The sequence below is a fragment of the Rhineura floridana genome, chromosome 2 (assembly GCF_030035675.1).
Source record: "Rhineura floridana isolate rRhiFlo1 chromosome 2, rRhiFlo1.hap2, whole genome shotgun sequence".
NCBI lineage: Eukaryota > Metazoa > Chordata > Lepidosauria > Squamata > Rhineuridae > Rhineura > Rhineura floridana.
The window spans coordinates 210410110-210429576 of NC_084481.1; the positions used below are offsets into that span (position 1 = coordinate 210410110).

Here is a 19467-nt window from a genome sequence, read left to right on the forward strand (position 1 = left end):
AGGACTACATTGCAAATTTTGGAGAACTTTGAATTTCAAAGAATAGCTGCATTCCAGTTTGTGTATTGTTTCAGGAAGGGCAAATTAAGTAGGTTCACATTAAAATGCAATGTCCCTGTCCATTTGCCCTTCAACAGGGCAGGACTTTCTCCTAGCTGCTCTTCAGGCTCTACGTCTCTGGTTCCAGCCTCCAGGTCCAAAACGTAATCTCAGGGAGTCTGACTTGGAGAACTCCAGTTCCAATCGCCTGAACTTGTATCAAGCTGTTGATGACTGAAAGTGAATGAAGTAAAGCATTTCCCCAACATTTCAGAAGCATTTAAGTTTCATGCACACTTGAAACTAATGGGCTCCTGTGGTGCATTTTCTCCCTCTGGCTTCAGGTGCTGCCAGTAGATGTTGGAGAGAATGGTGCATAAGGATTTTGCTTTGAAAGGCCTGCAAACCAAATCCATGAACAACCTGTAGTGTTCTCCTGAATGCATGACATTGTCATGCCTCCCTTGGGGGACTCAACAGATGAAGGGGAAGGGAAGCCTTCAGACCCAGGAGCAGGGAAAAGCTGAGAGGCAGCTCAAGATGCTTCACCCTCAGACTCAGGGGAAGAGACCAGCAGAGAGGCAGCTCAAGACCCTTTGCTCTCAGACAAGGAGCAGGACCCTGCTGGAACCATCCTGTCAAATTCAGAGAGCGACCAACCCCAGCAGAGAGGAGACACCAATGGGTGTTAAAACAATGGAGGCAGTCAGCCCATTTAAGAACCACCAGCTCTCGAAAGAGGGAAGGCTGATTGCAAACACCTGGCCTCAGACAGATGAACTTAAAAGCCTGTGAGTGGCTTGGGGCTCTTGCTGGAAACCATGTTGACCCTTCGTGACTTCTTGTAGCCAGCCCGGCTGGTGATCCAGTGTCTCCAACCCTGCCCTGCCTAATCAGATCTCCGGTACCATAACACTGGACTCCCGCAGGACTCGCTCGCTTGGCTCTTCCCACCCGGTATTTATGCTAACTGTAGTTGCAGGCCTCTTTGCATCAAGCCTGAGAGATTGACGGCCTGGCTGCTAACCCTTATCTGCTAATTACGTTACTGCAGCCATAAACCATATTTCCCTCGGTCGGCAGAGACTGACAGCCTCAGGCACAATCATTTCTGCCCTACCCTTTGCACAGCACCAGCCCAATGCATTTTGCAAAGGACAAGCAGGGACCCTGCTCTGCCCCATTCTGTGTACAGAATCGAATTGGACTCAGCTGAATCTTACTTCAACAGTGGCAATGGGAGAACATTCTCCACCACACTTGAGGGAAGCAGGCTAATTTATGGGATCCATGGAAAGAATAACATAGGAAACAGCCTTGTACCGTGTCAGACCATTGGTCCATCTAGCTCAGTATCATCTACTCTGACTGGAAGGAGCTCTCCAGGGTTTTAGGCAGGGAATCTTGCCCAGTCCTACTTGCAGCTGCCAGGAATGGAACCTGGAACCTTCTACACGCAAAGCTGGTGCTCCATCACTGAGCTACGGCCGTTCCCAAATGATGGGGGCTACTGCGGCCCTGGCATCGGGGACCTGAGGCAGCTGCCTTACCTTGCCTAATGATAGGACTGGTTGGCCCTGCTTTTGCAAACCATGAAGTGCTCTTCATCTAACATCAAAGAAGTATGTGCTGAGTACCCTTATTTACATGGCCCTGTATGCTGCAGATCACCACTATAACAGCAGCAACAACAGCCTCAGCAATGATGATATCCTGCTGTTCTGTACCCAGAACAGCAACAATAAATCCCTATATTATCATCAATAAAATGGCAAGTGCAACAAGCACATTTTAAAAGCAGTAACAAAACTCGACCGACACTTATACCCAAGATGCTGTCACAAAGCAGAGGTGCTTACCCAGCATCCTGGCAAGTGATTGGCTGCTGCTTAATGGGAGCAGGAAGGTGGCAGGGCGGGTGGCACACACCAGCAGGAGTGCCAGATCGTCTCCAATGGGGGACTTGCACCACACCACCCTCTTTGCCTCTCCTCCCAGTAAGCAGAACCTTCCCTCCCACCATGCTGTCTGCTACTGACAATTGCCTTTCCCCACAGATCACATGACACACAATCATTCCTCAGAGGTATCTATTTCTCTGGCCAGATTGCTGGCTCTGCACATTGCGTGGCTATTATTATTATAACTAGTTGTACAGTCCAAAGGCAAAAATCTCTTTGCTATATATTATGAGGTATATAAAATGAATCCCTACCACAACAAATGCTCTTAAAGCAGTGGTCCCCAATTCCCCCCCCCCCCCATGGACTGCTTGAAAGTTTCTGAGGGTCTTGGTGGACCACTTAATGATTTTTTCTGCCTGTTGTAGCAATCATAATGTGCTGTGCTAGATGATGTGTGATTTCTTATTTTTACAGACGTGTCTGAATGAAGCCTATGGACCACTGGGGGTCAGCAGACCACAGTTTGGTGACTCCTGCCTTAAGGTACACTGCTATTTTTCAGTTTAATATTGAATGTAGCCGAGGGTGGGTGAAATCTCTTCACCTTCCTCTTCCACAACCCTGGGTATCACTTTAGGCAGTTTTTTTGACTAATAGTGTGGTGTAGTGGTTAAGGTGTTGGACTACTACCTGGGAGACCAGGGTTCGAATCCCCACATAGCCATGAAGCTCACTGGGTGACCTTGGGCCAGTCACTCCCTCTCAGCCTCATGAAAACCCTATTCATAGGGTCGCCATCAGTCAGAATCAACTTGAAGGCAGTACATTTACATTTTTTACATTTATGTTAGCCAATTCTTATCATATAATGCCATTTTTGTATGTTATTTTCACTCATATATTAATTTTTATGCACATTTTCTCCCTAACATAGGCATTTTTGTAAACATTATTTAGCTAGTGAACTGCTTTGCAAGATTCAGATAAGTGTGAATTTTGAAAGACGGCTATGTTTCTATTATATTGTTTTGGAAAGTGAGAATTTGATCAATTCAGATAAAAATGCAAACTGAATTGAATTTCTCATCCATCCTTGACACACACATAGAGGAAATGCTTCTTGCTTCCAAGATCCCACCAAGTCTGGAAACAGCAGCAAAAAAGAAAAAGGAAATAAGATGAAAGTAGACAAAGTGCTGGTGGGGTTGTAGCACCCTAATGAGAATGTAAATTGCCCCCTCCCTAGTCATCAGACTGATCATCTTTGGAGAGAGTGGTCCCAGGCTATTCTGAAGGCACATGAGGCCAGCAGCCTGCTGAAGCTAAGCAGGGTCAGGTCTGGTCAGTGCCCGGATGGGAGACCACTTGGGAGACCATATGTAAGCCGCCTTGGGTTTCTATCAAGAAAAGAAAGGTGGGGAATAAATGTAATAAATAAATAAATAATAGGAGAGGCTCTGCACAGAGGGGCTGAGGGAGGCTGTGTGTGCGCGAGAGTATGGGGTGATGACACCCGCTGCTGCTACATAACTCCTGGAGGGTTGCCAAAAAAAGGTTAACCACCCCTGAAATTGGCCTGTTTTGCAGTTAGGACTTGAGGTGCAAGAAAGCAGAGGCTCACTTGAGACTTACCTAGTGAACTCATAACTGTGCTGAGATTTGACTTCTTATTTCTGGTAAGTATGGAAGGAATCATTTCAAACTTTTAATTCAGAGCCATTGAGGGAGGCCCGGCACCAGCCCCCAACATACTAAGCCTTTTGCTGTGGCTAAGCCCCCCAGCAGATCCCCCGGGGCTGAGTCCTTCCCTGGCCCCACTCCCATGCCCAACACTGCTTGGGCCTCCCCAACTGCAGTGGTCCTGATCCACTAGCTTTCTCCTTCTTGCTTGTGGACTTGACAGTGGCAGCCCATTACTGCCAGTCCCAGGAGCACTAGGGGGAGGCTAGCAGATACCCCTCCCCATAGCACTCCTGAATGAGCTTCCTCAGCACCAGCACTGCTGTAATAACTACCACTGCCACCGGGTAAGCGTGCTTGCTTTTGGGGAGTGGTGGGGTAGTTTCTGTTTGGTATTTTAAAAATATAAAATGAAATAGGAACTAAGTTTCATGGTCCTATTTCTTAGCAGAGATATAAAATGCAGGCAGCAGAGTGAGATAAACCAGTCCACACCTTTCCCTAGGCACAAATAACAACAGACATAATATTCTTAGGTAAAAGATAAAGAATATTTACTCACTACCTTTCATATGTTCAGAAACATAGGCTCTAGCTTAGATGAAAGAAAAAGTAGAAAAAGTACCATCTTAGTCTTTGGTAATGATGCTCTCAGAGGAGAGCATCTGCCATACAGCCTCCCCCAGAGGTAAAAAGCTCAGTAATGGAGATTATTCAGAAATCTCCAGGACAAAGGAGGAGGAAGCCAGGTAACTAATCCCACCCATTGGGAAGTTACATCATGGTAAACAGGTACATGGGATATTTCCCCAAATATCCCTTAAAGTGAACATGCAAGTTTGTTTATTCTAACAGTTTCCTCGTACTCACACATACTGTAGCTTTATCCAGCAGTGTCATTGTAATGGATTGGTGCCACTGAGTAAGCAAACAATGCAAACAAAAGCCGATCTTTGCTTTCTCCTACTCTGTTTTCCAGCTCAAGCTGAAGATGGACAGTGCTTCTCCACCTCCCATCCTCCATTTCCCTTGCTACATCATGTTTAGCATAAAGCCTGTTCAGATCTTCAAGTGGGGAAAAAAAACCCTTCTGTCTCGTTATTTAAAAACAGTGTGGTGGTGATGATGATGGAAACAGTTCTGAGCTGAAGGAAGTTGACCTGCTTGGGTCAACTATTTTATCCCAATCTGCATCTGTAGTGTAATTGTTCTTAAGATTTTAAAAATATATGTTTTTAGTGTTTGATCGCTTATTGTATGCTGCCCTGAGCTCCCTTTGGGGGGGGGTATAAATTTTATAATGAATGAATAAATAAAATATTTTCAGATTGAGAAAAAAGGAGCATAAAACAGGCCCAGATTGGATACATACTGCCATCACCCACCATCATTTTATTATTCAGATTGAGCAGTATCAAAATGTTATTGAAGGATTTCCTTGCTAGCCTGGGTCAGTTCCCCTTTAGTGTAGGCTGTCTCCCTTGCTAGTAAACACTATTCTTTCTCTGTGTTATCCTGTCAGTTTGTCCTCTGGGGAAGAGGGAAGGGAGCCAGTCTTAAGAGCAAAGCATGCTAGTGAGTGGAGATACACTTCTGTCACTGGATCCCTTTGTTCCCCCCCACCCCCGTTTTCCTCCTGCCTTTTCTCTGTGCTGAATTTTGATAGCATCTGCTGTTTCTGTATTCTGTAGAGAAGACACTGCTCTCACTAGAGCCCTTTGTCACCCTCCTCCCTTTCCTTCTGCCTTCTCTCTGTGCTGAATTTTGATAGTGCCTGCTGCTTCTGTACTCTGTAGGTGGGTGGTACATTTTGCAATGTTGGGTGTTTAGAGTAGTTGGTCCCAGTTATTAACCATAAAAGTGGGTTTCCCCACTAACAGCAACACCACTCGAAATGCCCTTTAAATGTGAGCTCTTAGTAAAGCCTTCAGTGATGGCGAAAATTCCATATTTGGTGATGCAACTGGAAGGATACATAACGCAACAGCAATTTCTAATCAGGGAGGGCCCCACTGGCTGCAAAACGTATACAGACAATTTGGGCCAAGTATTGAGCAGTGTTGAAGAATGCTAACTTTGAGACGTGTTCAGAATCTACGGTTTCCATTATATCAGAGATGAGCAAGGATGGGGTGGAAATGCAACTCAGAAGCATACACGGACAGTTGTCATGAGCGTGGCAGATGCCAAACTGCAAAATGTCATACTTTGACCCTGGAAGGACAAATACCCACCAGCTATTATGCAATGATTTGATGACCTAAACACCCTTGCTGCTTTTGAACATATCTTCTACAAACACCAGCTTTGTCTGGATACATATTTGGATGGCATATGTTGATCTATATCTGTAAACTGCGTGGATGTATAGATGTTTAAATGTTCTGTTTGTGTGAGCTGACAGGGTTTCTTTCTTTTCCCCCTTTTCTCTTTTTTCTTTGTCGTCTTTTGTTTCCCCTTAATGTAGCTGCAATTTAAAAACCAATTAAAAGAACCTGCAAAATGTCACTGTACAAAGCAGCTTTTTTTAAAAGGGAAATTACCAACGTGGTGGTTTACCCCTTAAACTTGATAGCCTTGTCTCCATTTAAAGGCATTGCTCATTAATTCCTTTCTCTCCCCCCCCTTTACAGCAACACTTAACAGAAACAAAACAGACATACAACGGCATGACTTATCTATCATTTTTCTTAAGGCCTTTTGGGGTGATGTGAGTTGGGAGAGGAGAGTTATGCAGCATCCATCCTTGGATGAAGAGCAATTTGTACAGACTGTGGGGGTGGCAAAGGAAAGCTTCCCCCCTGCACCCTTCCTCTTCTCTGCCTCCCAAATCTCCATATAGCATCACCATTGCCAATCACTTCATGAAGGTGTTGGTCCTTCCTTCCCCTGATCTGGCTGGTCCATTGGAGCAAATGGGGCACTGCCCCACCAAGATCCATCTGCCCCCAGCCAGCCCCCACCTGCCTACCTCCTTACTTACAACCAGTCCAGGAGGTTGGCACTGGCTGTCAGCTTCCTCATCGTTAGTGTTGCCTTTGTAGAACTCAGCAGGGAGGAGGATGGGAGAGGCAATATTAGTTGGCTCCGCTTGTCATTGGCTCTGGCTCCACTTACTGTTGGTCTCCCTGGCTTCTGCCCTACCAGTCCCAATGAGCACCCGCCGCCACTGCTGATCTCACTGCCTTTGCCTAGCAATGGATAAATCAACTAATACAATGTCAGAGTTGGTTTAAAGCAGGAAAATGCCTGGAAATGGCCAACATCCCCTTGTTTCCACTGACGGAGAGGAAGGCCGTAAAGGTTTTACTGATGACCACAGTTTATTTATTTATTTATTTTATTTAATTTATATACCGCCCTAAGCCAAAAAGGCTCTCTGGGCGGTGTACATAGAGGATAAACAAGAAAATATATGAATAGAACAAATATAAGAAAATCAAAAAGCAAAACAAACAAAGAACAAAAACCAAACAACATCAGAATATACCAGTAATGAAATACTGTTTTAAAATACACTATAAAACAATTTTTTAAAAATAGAATATTTAAAATTTTTTAAAATGCCTGGGAGTATAAAAAGATTTTCACCTGGCGCCGAAAAGATAGCAGCGTCGGCGCCAGGCGTACCTCATCGGGGAGACTATTCCACAATTCGGGGGCCACCACCGAAAAGTTCACTTTCCATTTGACTGTTCAAACAGATCAGAGTATAAGAGGAGGAGGAGGAGGTGCAGACTGAGCCCACAATCAAGTATTTGAAAGCAGGGCTTCAAGTTATGATCAAGTTACAAAAGTGGGACCTGCAAGAAAAAGTTGCAGCATGGAATGCTCCTGTTCAGGGTACCAGCCAGCCATGCCCATACTCCATTCCATGCCCCTTTCTCCCTGGTTTTTCATTCCTCCCTCCAACAGTCAGTCAATATTCCATGGCCACTGAGCTTTTTCAGTCTTGTTGGACTGTTTCGGTTCTCCCCATATTGGGTTTCCTTCCACCTCGCAAAAAAAGAACATGCCTTGTTGTACTTCTGCAGACTGTGGGGTTCCACAGTCCTCTCTCTTGTGTGTGTGTGGTGCTTTTTTTGCACTACATAAGGAGTGGCACTCAGATAATGAGTTTACTATTAGTGTAAAGGATCCTGCTTCACAGGCCCTAATTTTTGTTACTGTCCCTGGTCAACCATCACTGTCCCAATGTTGCCTTTTAGGGAAGTTTTCCTTTCCTTCTTTTGTATTAATAAACTGTTATGGTCAGTGCACTCACACAACCTGTTTCAGGTGATAGTGCAACACAATATATGAACATCTATAACTGGGATGCCCAGCTTTTCAACTGGTCCCTGTAGCTGTGCATTAACAGCTGCAGAATCTGAATACCATAAATGAACACCTATAGATAGGCTAGCCAGCTTCACAAAATTTCCCTGTTGCTGTGCTTTAATAGCTGTATAATCTGAATACCATAAATGAACACCTATAACGGGTTGCCAACTTCACAAGGGATTCCCTGCAGCTGTGCCAGTGAGCAAGAAACTGATAACATTTATCTCCTTGCCATAGTCACGCCACAGTTAAAGGTCTGATTTAAAAGCTGACAACCTTGTGTACAGCAGGGAAGGATGCACTTTCAGCAGTTTGATGGGGTGTAGAGCCAGCCAGTCTTGTTCCGCCCTCCCAGATATACATGTACAGTATACATGTATGGCAGGGGGAGTGACATTAGAACAGCCCTGTAAATGACTGTGGATAGGGAGGTGTCTCATCAACCTCATGAGCTTAGGGGACTTTGATGGCTTCCCACCCAGAAGGGCCATGCTCAGGGCAGAGAACACTACTGGGCATTCAGGCTAACAGAAGAGAAAGAGTTCAGCGACCTCAGGGTGACCAATTACTCATCCCCATAGAAAGAGGAGACACATGTCCAGATGGCAAAAGAGGGCACAGATTTGCATAACGTGTGCATCCGCTCATTGATATATATAGATACAAAATTAGAAATAATTGCTTCAATTTAAAGAGAAATACAGTGCATTTCATCACAGTGGGGAAGACTATGACCAGGTGACCGGTGTGCCTTGTTCGGCCTGCTCTCCGGTCTGTCGATGAGCAAATTCAAGGCTTCTCTCTCTGTCCTGCTCTCCCTTCTTACGGCTCTTTCTCTTTAAACTTAGACTGGGCACTGCAGCCCTTCAAGGAGAGGGCTGCTTCAAATAGAGGACACTTCTCTGACAGCCCTTCAGAGGACTGTTCTCGGTAAAGTAGGGCATACAGCCAAACTATGCAACCTTTAGAAGGCAGCAGCTGCTTCTCTATTCCATGACAGAGTCTGGGGTTCAGAATGGAAACTGGGAGACTTGAGCGAATGTGCCTAGTTAGCCACACCGCGGCAGGTCCTCTACACAGGCCAACAGCCACCACCAGCTCAGAGTGTGATATAGTTTCCCTTCTCTTCTCCTTCAGTGGGAAGCTTGCTCTTCCTTCCGTGGCATTCCTCTACCTCGCCTCTAATCCTTGCATTTTGTTACCTTCTCCTTTTTCGCTGCGGTGGAGCAATTTTGGGACTTTACCTCCCCATTGATGGGTGTTGATGTCGTTTTATCCAGGATGTTCTCCTATTTTGGGAAGCTTCATTTCCAAAGCCTGACTTGGTTCATGATTGGCATGTGATTGATGGGATGACAAGCATGTTGGCATCTCCCTCATTTCTTTCATCTTTGCCCACACACCCACCCAAATCTATTTGGCTGCCTTCCTGTGTTCAAGCTAAAATAAATGCAATTTGATTCACTCAGGAAAGTCTGTAGCCAGAAAATAGGGGGCTTGCATGTGTAAAAACAGATGTTGAACAAGTACAGCAACAATTTAATTACTTTTTTTTCTTTGTCTTTTATTTAGGGCCTCTGGTTATAATATTCAAGTGGAAGCAAATCTGCTTCCTAGCCCTTCATTTGCTAGAGCCTATTGCTGCTCTGCGTTGCCATTTATCTAAATGGGATATGGGAGATGTTATCTTGACCTGCAACACAGTATGAATAGAATAAAGATGAGCCTGGCCTTGGGGATGACTGTATTTGCCAATCCCTTATGCTTGCTTTATTTATTGTTGGAGATAAGAAGCCTGCCATTCTTCCTGACCTTATTTTCTACTGCTTCTACATTGAGATCTCCTCTCTCCACAACCCTCCTCATCTTTGCTTCAAGAACGTCCCATGTCTTCATAATTAAAGGTGGTGAAGTTCCAGTAGGATTTTAATTTGAATCTACCTAATTTGCACTGCCCAAAACAATATGCAAACTGAAATGCAGCCATCCTTCGAAATTTGCACATCTCCACATTTTGCAATGCAATTCTCCAAACAAATGATTTGCAGCAAAGTGCATATATTTTGAGAAAAGCTTACATAAAAATGCATATATTCGTGAAAATAACACACAAAAATGTTATATTATGAGGAAATGCTTGCAAAAATGCATATATTAGAAAAAAACACTTAAGAAATATTTGAAATGTGAAGTAGTATGTGAATGCCTTTAAATATCAATCAATCAATCAACCAATAAATAAAAGTACACAGTAAAATGCTAACAAGTTTTCATGAGGCATTTTTTTAAAAAAAAACACTGAGGGGCATGTGGTGAAATGAATTTAAGATTGGAAAAGTAAGGAACTGAGGGACATGACAAATGACAGATTCATCCATCCCTTATAATGGTGGACATTTCCACTCCCATGTGAGTGAAGTTGAAGTGACAATATGTCTGGTATTCGAATTTCCCCATAATTCTCATTGCTAAGACCTGTGAATGTGTGACCATTCCCTTATGACTGAAAAGTGGCCCTTGAGTTTGGCATGGAAATAATAAATGTCTCCTACATCTATGACTACATTCACACCATACATTTATTCCACTATTATTCCACTTTAAACAGTCATGGATTTCCCCAAAGAATCCTGGGAAGTGTAGTTTGGTCTCACAGAGCTACAGTTCCCATCGTTCTCTGGGAATACTGATTGACTGTTTAACTGCTCTGGCAATTGTAGCTCTGTGAGGGGAACAGGGATCTCCTAACAACTTTCAGTATTCTTCACAGACTACACTTCCCAGTGGGGGATGCCATAACTGTTTAAAGTGGAATAAATGTATGGCGTGAATGTGGCCTATGGCATCCTGGCCTTGCTGCCCAGTGCTTCTAGTTTATTCTATCAAAGAAGATTGGAAAGCATCTTAAGTGAAGAATGGAAGGTGCTTGATAGAAACACTCCCGCAAGTGGCAAGCCACAACTAAGCACAAGGCATTTGCCTCTCAGGAGTAGCCAGAACTGTCTACCCACCCACCATAAGTGATTCAGAAACAACCTCTCTCCTTTGGCAGGTTTTCAAAGAAACATGCCATTCTCAGGCTGTTTTCTGAATCACTTATGGTGATAGCATTTCTGCTCTCATCTTTCCTAGCAACGGTGGTGGAGAAAACAAAAATCATCCAGAGACCGCTTGGAATGCTCTTTTCCTGAGTCCAATGAAAGGGAGGGGGAAATCCTTTGGCACGTATATCTTGAAGCAATTTCCTGATTTTGAAATTCCTGCAAAAACCAAGAGGAAAGGAAATAAGGAATGCTTTCACAGGTGAATGGTCAGTCCAAGAGTGTCACCCAAAATCTGGCACTGACCTTGACTCAGGTGCGTAAACAAAGCCTTTGTTGACTTTCAAAACACTCAGTGAGCATCAGGAAGCGAGAGGAAGAAAGGGGTTCTCTTCAACTAAGCTTTCTCAAGGAAACACCAAAAGACCCTGTGAACAGGAGACATTCTCTAGGCTGGCCAGGGAGTTAGAGGAAGCCAACATCCAACTGTATTGCTGTGAATACTTCCGGTGCCATAACTTAGCCATTTCTTTGCAAAGACAGATTCCCATGCTTGCCTCCTACTCCTCTTCACCCATTACTGTAGCAACATGCACATTTACATTTTTTTCATCTGGGTGATGATAAATAATAGATAAAATGTTGACAAATATGATAAAAATGAGCTTCTCCCAGATGGATCCCTCCATGGGAAGCAATTGGTTAAAAAGAGGAAAAGTTAGCTGAGCTGTTTCAAATCAAAGTTTTCACTGCTCGGAGGGTGGACTGCTTCTAGCCATAATTACGCCTAACTTTTACCTCCATGGTAGGCAGTGTGGTGCTCTCCAGATACTCCCAGCATCCCTGACCATTGACCATGCTGGCTGAGGTTGATGGGAGCTGTACTCCAACAACATCAGGCAGGCACCATGTTGGGCACCCCTGATTACACTGTAAGGAATAGCAACAACTGTGGTGGTGGTGGTGGTGGTGGTGGTGATAATGGTGATGATTTCTTGCCTGCTCTTTACTATAAGGTCCCAGCGCGGGTTACAGCAATTCAAAAACATAATATTAAACTCAGTTTAAAACAAATGCAATCAAGACACTAGGGTGGACCCTAAAGATGTCTCATCTGCAGGGAGTGAATATTAATATTATTAATTGGTGTGGTGCCCTTGGTTATATGGAAGTGAGATGGGGAAGAGGATCTGGATCTTTGCTGGATCAGGCCAAATGTGCACCAATCTAGCTTCTGTTCCTAATTCTTCCACAAGTTTGCTCAGAGTTGCCAGTCTCTGATTCTCTGCCTCACCCACCAGTATCCATTGGCAGAATCTCCTTTGGTAGGGTAGGATGCAGACATAGAAACAATGAGAAACTTCAAGTGTGCTCTCTGAGGCTGGACCTGCTGCCCCCACTAAGCCTGCCAGTAAACTGATCCCTGGCTTTTAGATCCACCACTTCAAAAATGTGCCTGATTGTTCAAAACTGAAAAGAAAAACATGGCACGGTTTAATATTATTGTAATAATGTTAAATTTATTCTATGATAAATCTAAATCCAGATTCCCAGGCAGATTCATCCTACCGACATGAGATCCTTTCGAAGACTGAACCAGGGCCGTTCTGTAGTTAAAGCATGTGCCGTTTCCCACTGGTGTTTCCCAGCAACTGATATAACTGATATTCAAAGGCATACTACCTCTGATATTGGAGATCTTGTGTGCAGCTGTTGGCCCTCTCCATGATTATCGAAAGTAGAATGTAACAAAATATGCAGCTTCTTTATGCACATTTATTTATTTATTATTTGATTTATATTCCTCCTTTCCTCCCAGCAGGAGCCCAGGGTGGCATTTAGAAGGTACCCACACAGCAAAAACAAGAGTCTTGTGGCACCTTAAAAGACTAAGGGTTGTATTCAGCTAAGGCTGCAGTCCAACACATATCTACTCAAAAGTAAGCTCCATTGGGTGCAATGGGACTTACTCCCAGGTAAGTGTGCATTGGATTGCTGCCTCAGTCCTGGTCATTGAAATTAATGAAGCTAAGTTAGTCATGTCTATTAAGAACATAAGAGCCTGCTGGATCAGGCCAGTGGCTCATCTAGTGCAACATCCTGCTCTCACAGTGGCCAACCAGATGCCTGTGTGAAGCCCATAAGCAGGACCTGAGCACAACAGAGCTCTCCCCTCCTGCGGTTTCCAGCAACTGGTGTTCAGAAGCATACTGCCTCCGACCGTGGAGACAGAGCATAGCCATCATAGACTGCTGCAGGGATGAGACTGCTGGGACCATCAAGGGGCACGTTTTTCCACCTGCCTTGCCCCACGCCTCTGCCTGGGCCTTATCAGGCGGAGCTACAGACTGAGAGGTACTGCTGCTGGGGTGAGACTGTGCTGGGACCATCAAGGGGCAAGCTTGGCCACCTGCTTTGCCCCCTCACCCCTGCTCTCAGTGACATTTCTCTGGGGACTGTCCTTAGGGTTGCCAGGTTCAGGGCCTGAGAATGATTCTGTATCTTTAAAATTCAGCCAAGTGCAGGTTTTCTTGCAACAATGTAATGGGAAAAACCACAAGGTGGAATTCTCCCTTCCCCCTGCACAGCTTTTAGAGATACAGAAGACCTCTTGGTTGCCAGGCCCGGCCTCCAAGAGGTCTTCTGTATCTTTAAAACTGGTGCAGGGAGAAGGGAGAATTTCACCTTGTGTGTTTTCCCATTACAGTGTTGTAAGAAAACCTGCACTTGGCTTAATTTTCTCTTCTCTTAAAGGCCCTAAACCTGGCAACCCTATTTACCAGGAAGATGAATGCTTTTGAATAGCTGTTGATGTTTTTTAGAAATGCTATAATTTTGTTAGTTTGATTTTTTGTAAATTGTATTGTTTTTATTTGTATTTTGTATTTGTGTTTTTTTATCTGTGTGTAAGCCGCCTTGGGGGCCTTTTTGGCCAAAAGACAGCCTAGAAATAAAACATAACGTCATGGCTAATAGCCATTAATAGCCTTATCCTCCATGTACTTGTCTAATCCACTTTTAAAGCCATCCAAGTTGGTGGCCATCACTGCCTCCTGTGGGAGCAAATTCCATAGTTAAACTATGCGCTGGGTGAAGAAGTAATTTGTTTTGTCTGTCCTGAATCTTCCAACATTCTGTTTCACTGGATGTCCATGAGATACTAAACTCAATAGATCTACTCTGAGAAGGACTAGCATTGAATACTATCCTAAGAAATTTATCATAGCGTCGGTTTTAATGGACTCATCCATGAAAGCTTATGCCATCATACATTTGCTAGTCTTTAAGGTGCCGCAAGACACTTTGTTGTTTGTGCTCCTTTATGCAGAATCGTGGTGTGTTTTTTTAAGGTCCAAGAACACAGCACTGACTATGATGGGATGGTCTCTCATAGAAAATATCACTACATCTGTTTTCATTAGACTAATACAATGGATATTCTATTAATTCATAAAGGTTACTAATTAATGGTAAAAGCATGTTAGGAACCCGGGCTGGAAGGCATTTGGCTCTCTGTCTGACTTGCATCTCCTGATGTCACAGATGCTGTTTGTGCCCCCAGGAAAATTCTGATAGCCCTGTCAATATGGGACAAATGGGTTGTGAAGCCTTCTGCTGTGTGTTCCCACAGTTAATAAGCTGTGAAACCTACTCTTGCAAGGCCAAGAGGAATAGTATTAATGGGCCTGCCAGGAGAGCCTTTTCAAGCTCTTAGGAAGGCAAGATGTATTTTTTTTCACTTTGTGGAATGCAGAGAAAGGTAGAACCAGCCAGTGCACTCAAGGAGGGTGCAGCGCATGGCCAGTAAGGGGTGGGACCTGCGGGGAAGGGTTGTGGCCCGGGGAGGGGATATTGCCTAGGGAGAGCTTCAAAGGCCAGACAGAAAGGCCTGGAGGGCCTTATTTTCCCCCTGGGCCTGAGGTTTCCCACGCCTGTCCTACTGTGTTAAAGCAGTATCATGGATCTAATGGAAGTACCAGATTGCAACTCAGCCAGTTTCTAACTTCCAATCATCCATCTCTCCTGGATGGTTATGAACAGCATAAGCTTTCTCAACTAAACTCAACCAAATTATCAAAAGCATTGGCATGGGAGGAGATTGGGTTAGAATCCTCCCAGACCACAACATACAGGTTTACTTAATCAGGAAGTGAAGTTCATTAACAAACACAAAAAATGGGCTGCCTTCAAGTCGATCCCAACTTATGGCGACTCTACGAATAGGGTTTTCATGGTAAGCAGTATCCACAGGGGCTTTACCATTGCCTTCCTCTGAGGTTGAGAGGCAGCGACTGGCCCAAGATCACCCAGTGAGCTTCATGGCTATGTGGGGATTCAAACCCTGGTCTCCCAGGTCATAGTCCAACACTCTAACCACTACACTACCCAGAGCTTGGAAAAGTTACTTTTTTGGACTACAACTCCCATCAGCCCACTCCAGTGCCATGCTGACTGGGGCTGATGGGAGTTGTAGTTTTAAAAAGTAATTTTTCCAAGCTCTGCACTACACTGGCTCTCAGCAAACATAAAGATTGCATTGAATTACTTCTAGGAACATCGGAAGCTGCCTTCTACTGAGTCAGATGCTTGTGGGGGCCTCCACTCCAGTTATCGCTATCAGCCATTGAGTCCATCTAGTTCGGTATCTATACAGACTGGCAGTGGCTCTCTAGGTTTTCAGACAGGGGACATTCCCAGCCCCACCTGGAGAAGCTGGAGATTGAACCTGGGACCTTCTGCATGCAAACTCTACCACTGAGCTACAATTCTTTCTACCTCTATATACTTGATCTCACAGGAAAACCTGTGTCTTATGTAGCTATAGAAGATCCATAACAAAAGGCGGTAGTTTTGAGTTAGAAATCAAAATTCCCTCTGGGCCCTGCTGGCAGAAGATGCAGTGTAATCCAGGGAGCAAAGCTTCTGCCAACTCCAGCTTGTAGTCCCCAAATAAAACACTGGATTGTATATTGTTGTTGTTGTTTGTTGTTGTTACCCTCTATTCACCAACAAGTCCCAGGGTGGGTTACAACCATATAAAATTCCATATTAAAAGCAATTAAAACAAATTGTGTTCACAAGAATATGTGGATCCTGAAAACATACATCTTAAGTGCCAAAGACCAGGGTAAAGAGGTGGTCTTTACAATTTGCTGATAACTGTATGGCACCTCCATGGGGAGGGAATTCCACAACTTAGAGGCTGCCACAAAGAATGCCCTCTCCTGGGTCACCACCTCTCTTAACCCTTTGAGGATGATGGAACCATCCAGAAGGCCTTCTCTGCTGATCTGAACACCCCAGGTGGTGTGTAGGAAAAGAGGCAGTCTATAGCGGCATCACTAGCAGGAGTTCGGGGGGGTGCGGACCTCCAGCGCGTGCCCTCCCACGTGCGCACACGCTCCAGGCTGGCGGTGGAAGGCCCGTCCCAGCTTCACCGCCAGCGAGTGGGCGCCTGCTTTGTGTCTCGCCCACCCTCTGAGGAGGAGTTGGCTGCGCCGACCCGGAGCGCCTCTCGGCTCCTTTGCTGGGCAACAGCGCAGGGCGGAGCAGCTCTGGGTGTCACCTGGGTGTCACCCGGGTGCGGTCCACACCCTCTGCACCCCTGTAGTGATACCCCTGGCAGTCTCTCAGATATTTGGGGCCTGAGTCATAAAATGGCATAACTTCCTGTGGTTCCCTGGTTTGGGTATAGCACAGGGCACGTCTGGAACTGCTATAGAAGCAATGCACATTAGTATCTAGGATGAACCCAAGATGATGAGATAATAGCTAGATACATCCTTGTTCCTGGAAATGAAGGCCAATTGGCCCATATTTATGTCTGAACACTTAGCACGTTGCATTCCTGGATTCACACAGCTTAACATTAATTCAAAGCTGCAGATGCATATAGTTGAACTGGGGCCTCTGAAATCATATGTTGATATGATGTTTCATCTCCACAAAATCTGTTGCATAATGTAACAATAACAAAGGGTTGGTATTTGCAGACTGCCTTTCTCAGTCATCAAAGCGCTTAATTTTTTTTATGATATTTGCCAATATTTGGCAAGAGTTAACCTCGTATGGAGGAAAGCATTTTAGAGATGTTTGGTGTCTTTATAACAATCTGTTTATCTCTGCAAATGCCCACGTTGAGAACAGAAATGTTAAGGGTCCAAAAGCAAGCAGAGTTGGTTCCAAAACAATCAAGGTTCCTCCAAACCAAGTTGGCTTTTTCAGTATAGGAAGGCAAAACTTTACTGTTCTCAACCTTCCTGTTTCTAGCCAGAAAGAAAAAGCAAAGGATGCACACTCGGAAAAAAGAAAATATTTCATGCTGTTCCACCCCTGAGCAGTGATTTCGGGCAACTGTTACAGCTTACATTTCCTTTGGAGAAGGAAGACCTATCTAATATTTGGAATAATCAAATTGTTTACAAATGTTCAGGATGTATACGGGAGGAGGCACAGAAACAATCACACAGGTGGTTTCAGATTTATAGGCAAAAAGGAGAGAGAGGAATCAAAATTCAATATGGAAAAAATAGATCTTGTTGTATCTCCCCATTCCTAAATAACTTAGCAAGTGTCGTTCATTTAGGTAATTTTAGACGATATCATGCCCCTACCCTTCTTAAGATAGTAATGTGCATTATGTCATTTACTTCAAAATGTAATAAGCCAGCCCAGCTGTATTTGAGGGGCTCATGCTCATTCTATCAAGTGTACCCCTGGACACTTATTTATGTATTTATTACATTTATATCCCACCTTTCCTTCAAGGAGCTCAAGGTGGCATACAAGCATTTATTTATAAATAAATTTATGAATAAATAAATAAATAAATAAATAATAAAGGTCCATTTCCTATGTTGTGCAGAACAGAACTCCTGATAAAATGGTATCTGCAGGAGGCCCTTGCCTGCACAGCTCAGTGATCGACTGGATATATAAGGGATAAGACGGTCTTTCAGGTATCCTGGTCCCAAGCTGTATAGGGCTTTGTACACCAAGACTAGAACCTTGAACTTGGCCCAGTTGCTAATGGGAAGCCAGTGCAATTCTTTCAGCATGCATGGTTCTCCTCCTCTCGATTTTATCCTCACAACAATCCTGTGAGGAAGGTCAGGCTGAGAGACAGTGACTGGTCTAAGCTTCAATGAATGTCCCCAAGTTCTAGGGGAGGGAGAAAACCTTTTCTCTATCCACCTTCTCCACATCATGCATGATTTTACTCTCTCTAGAATAAAAATTATTATTTCTAGAGATTACTATCTCTAGAAGAAAGAAGCAGTTTTAAAAATTGAGTCAAAGCAAGTACCAAGAGGTGTCCAGATACCTTAAAGTTAAGCATGGAAAGTGGGTGAAAAAAGTGTTGGACTCCTGAACAGGACTCCTGAATAGTTTCCATCTATCCAGCACTGGTTAGGCCTCATCTTGAGTACTGCGTCCAGTTCTGGGCACCACACTTCAAGAGGGATGCAAACCATCTGGAACAGGTTCAGAGGAGGGCAACAAGGATGATTAGCGGATTGGAAACAAAGTCCTATGAGAAGAGACTGAAAGGACTGGGCATGTTTAGCCTTGAGAAGACTGAAGAGAGATATGATAGCACTCCTCAACTGCTTGAAAGGTTGCCACAAAGAGGAGGGCCAGGATCTTTTCTCAATTGTCCCAGAGTGAAGGACATGGAATAATGGGCTCAAGTTGCAGGAAGCCAGATTTCAACTGAACATCAGGAAAAAACTTCCTGTTAGAGCAGTACAACAATGGAACCAATTACTCGATGGCCTTATAGGCCCCTTCCAACCCTATGATTCTATGAGGCAGCTGCCTCAGGCAGCAAATGCTGGGAGTCAAGGAACAGCAGTGAGGTACTGGAGGGCAGAGCTGTGTGTGCTGTGCAGACTGCTCTGAGCCCAATAAACTAGCCTGCTGTCCTCATGTCAAAGTCCTATTGCTAAAGCTGAAGTGAGACTCAGCTGGAAATTCATTTGGCCTCTATACATGGATTGAGGGGGTCACCATCTTGTCCAAAATGTCTTGGGCTCACCGTGCTCCTGAAATCCCCCCCTTAAAGACCAAAAATCCCCAAACACCTGCAAACTTTCAATTCCCTCCTAATCACAACTTATGCTGTTCCACACAACAAAAAGAGAAAGTTTTACTTCCAGTCTATTGTCTGGAAACCAGAGAATGCTTGCATAAATAAATGAGAGGTTTATTCTATTCTGTTTTCGTTTTGTTTTTTCAAAAAATCACACTGGAGCAGACCAGCTCAGCATGGTGAATTTACCGCACTGGGCTGCAAAATAAGTTTTATTTCTGAGATTATCCAACATCCTGGGGGTGAGTTTTGTGTTACTCATTGCTGTTAGTCAAATGTCAGTGACTTCATCATGCCAAAAGCAGCTACATTAAAAGAGATGGGTGTGGAAGTGTGTAGCAGTCTCCTCAACAGTGGGAGGAGTTGCTTCACTACTCTTCAGAAACTG

At 44.3% G+C, this 19467-nt stretch overlaps 1 long non-coding RNA gene across 1 annotated transcript; it reads left to right on the top strand.

The window, feature by feature from the left end:
• Positions 1 to 800: 800 nt before the first annotated feature.
• On the top strand, positions 801 to 6117 carry LOC133378425 (uncharacterized). The gene is made up of 4 exons (XR_009761014.1): positions 801 to 996; positions 2418 to 2486; positions 3531 to 3619; positions 4603 to 6117. It is a non-coding gene; the product is annotated as an uncharacterized LOC133378425 (long non-coding RNA).
• The last annotated feature ends 13350 nt before the right edge of the window (positions 6118 to 19467 follow it).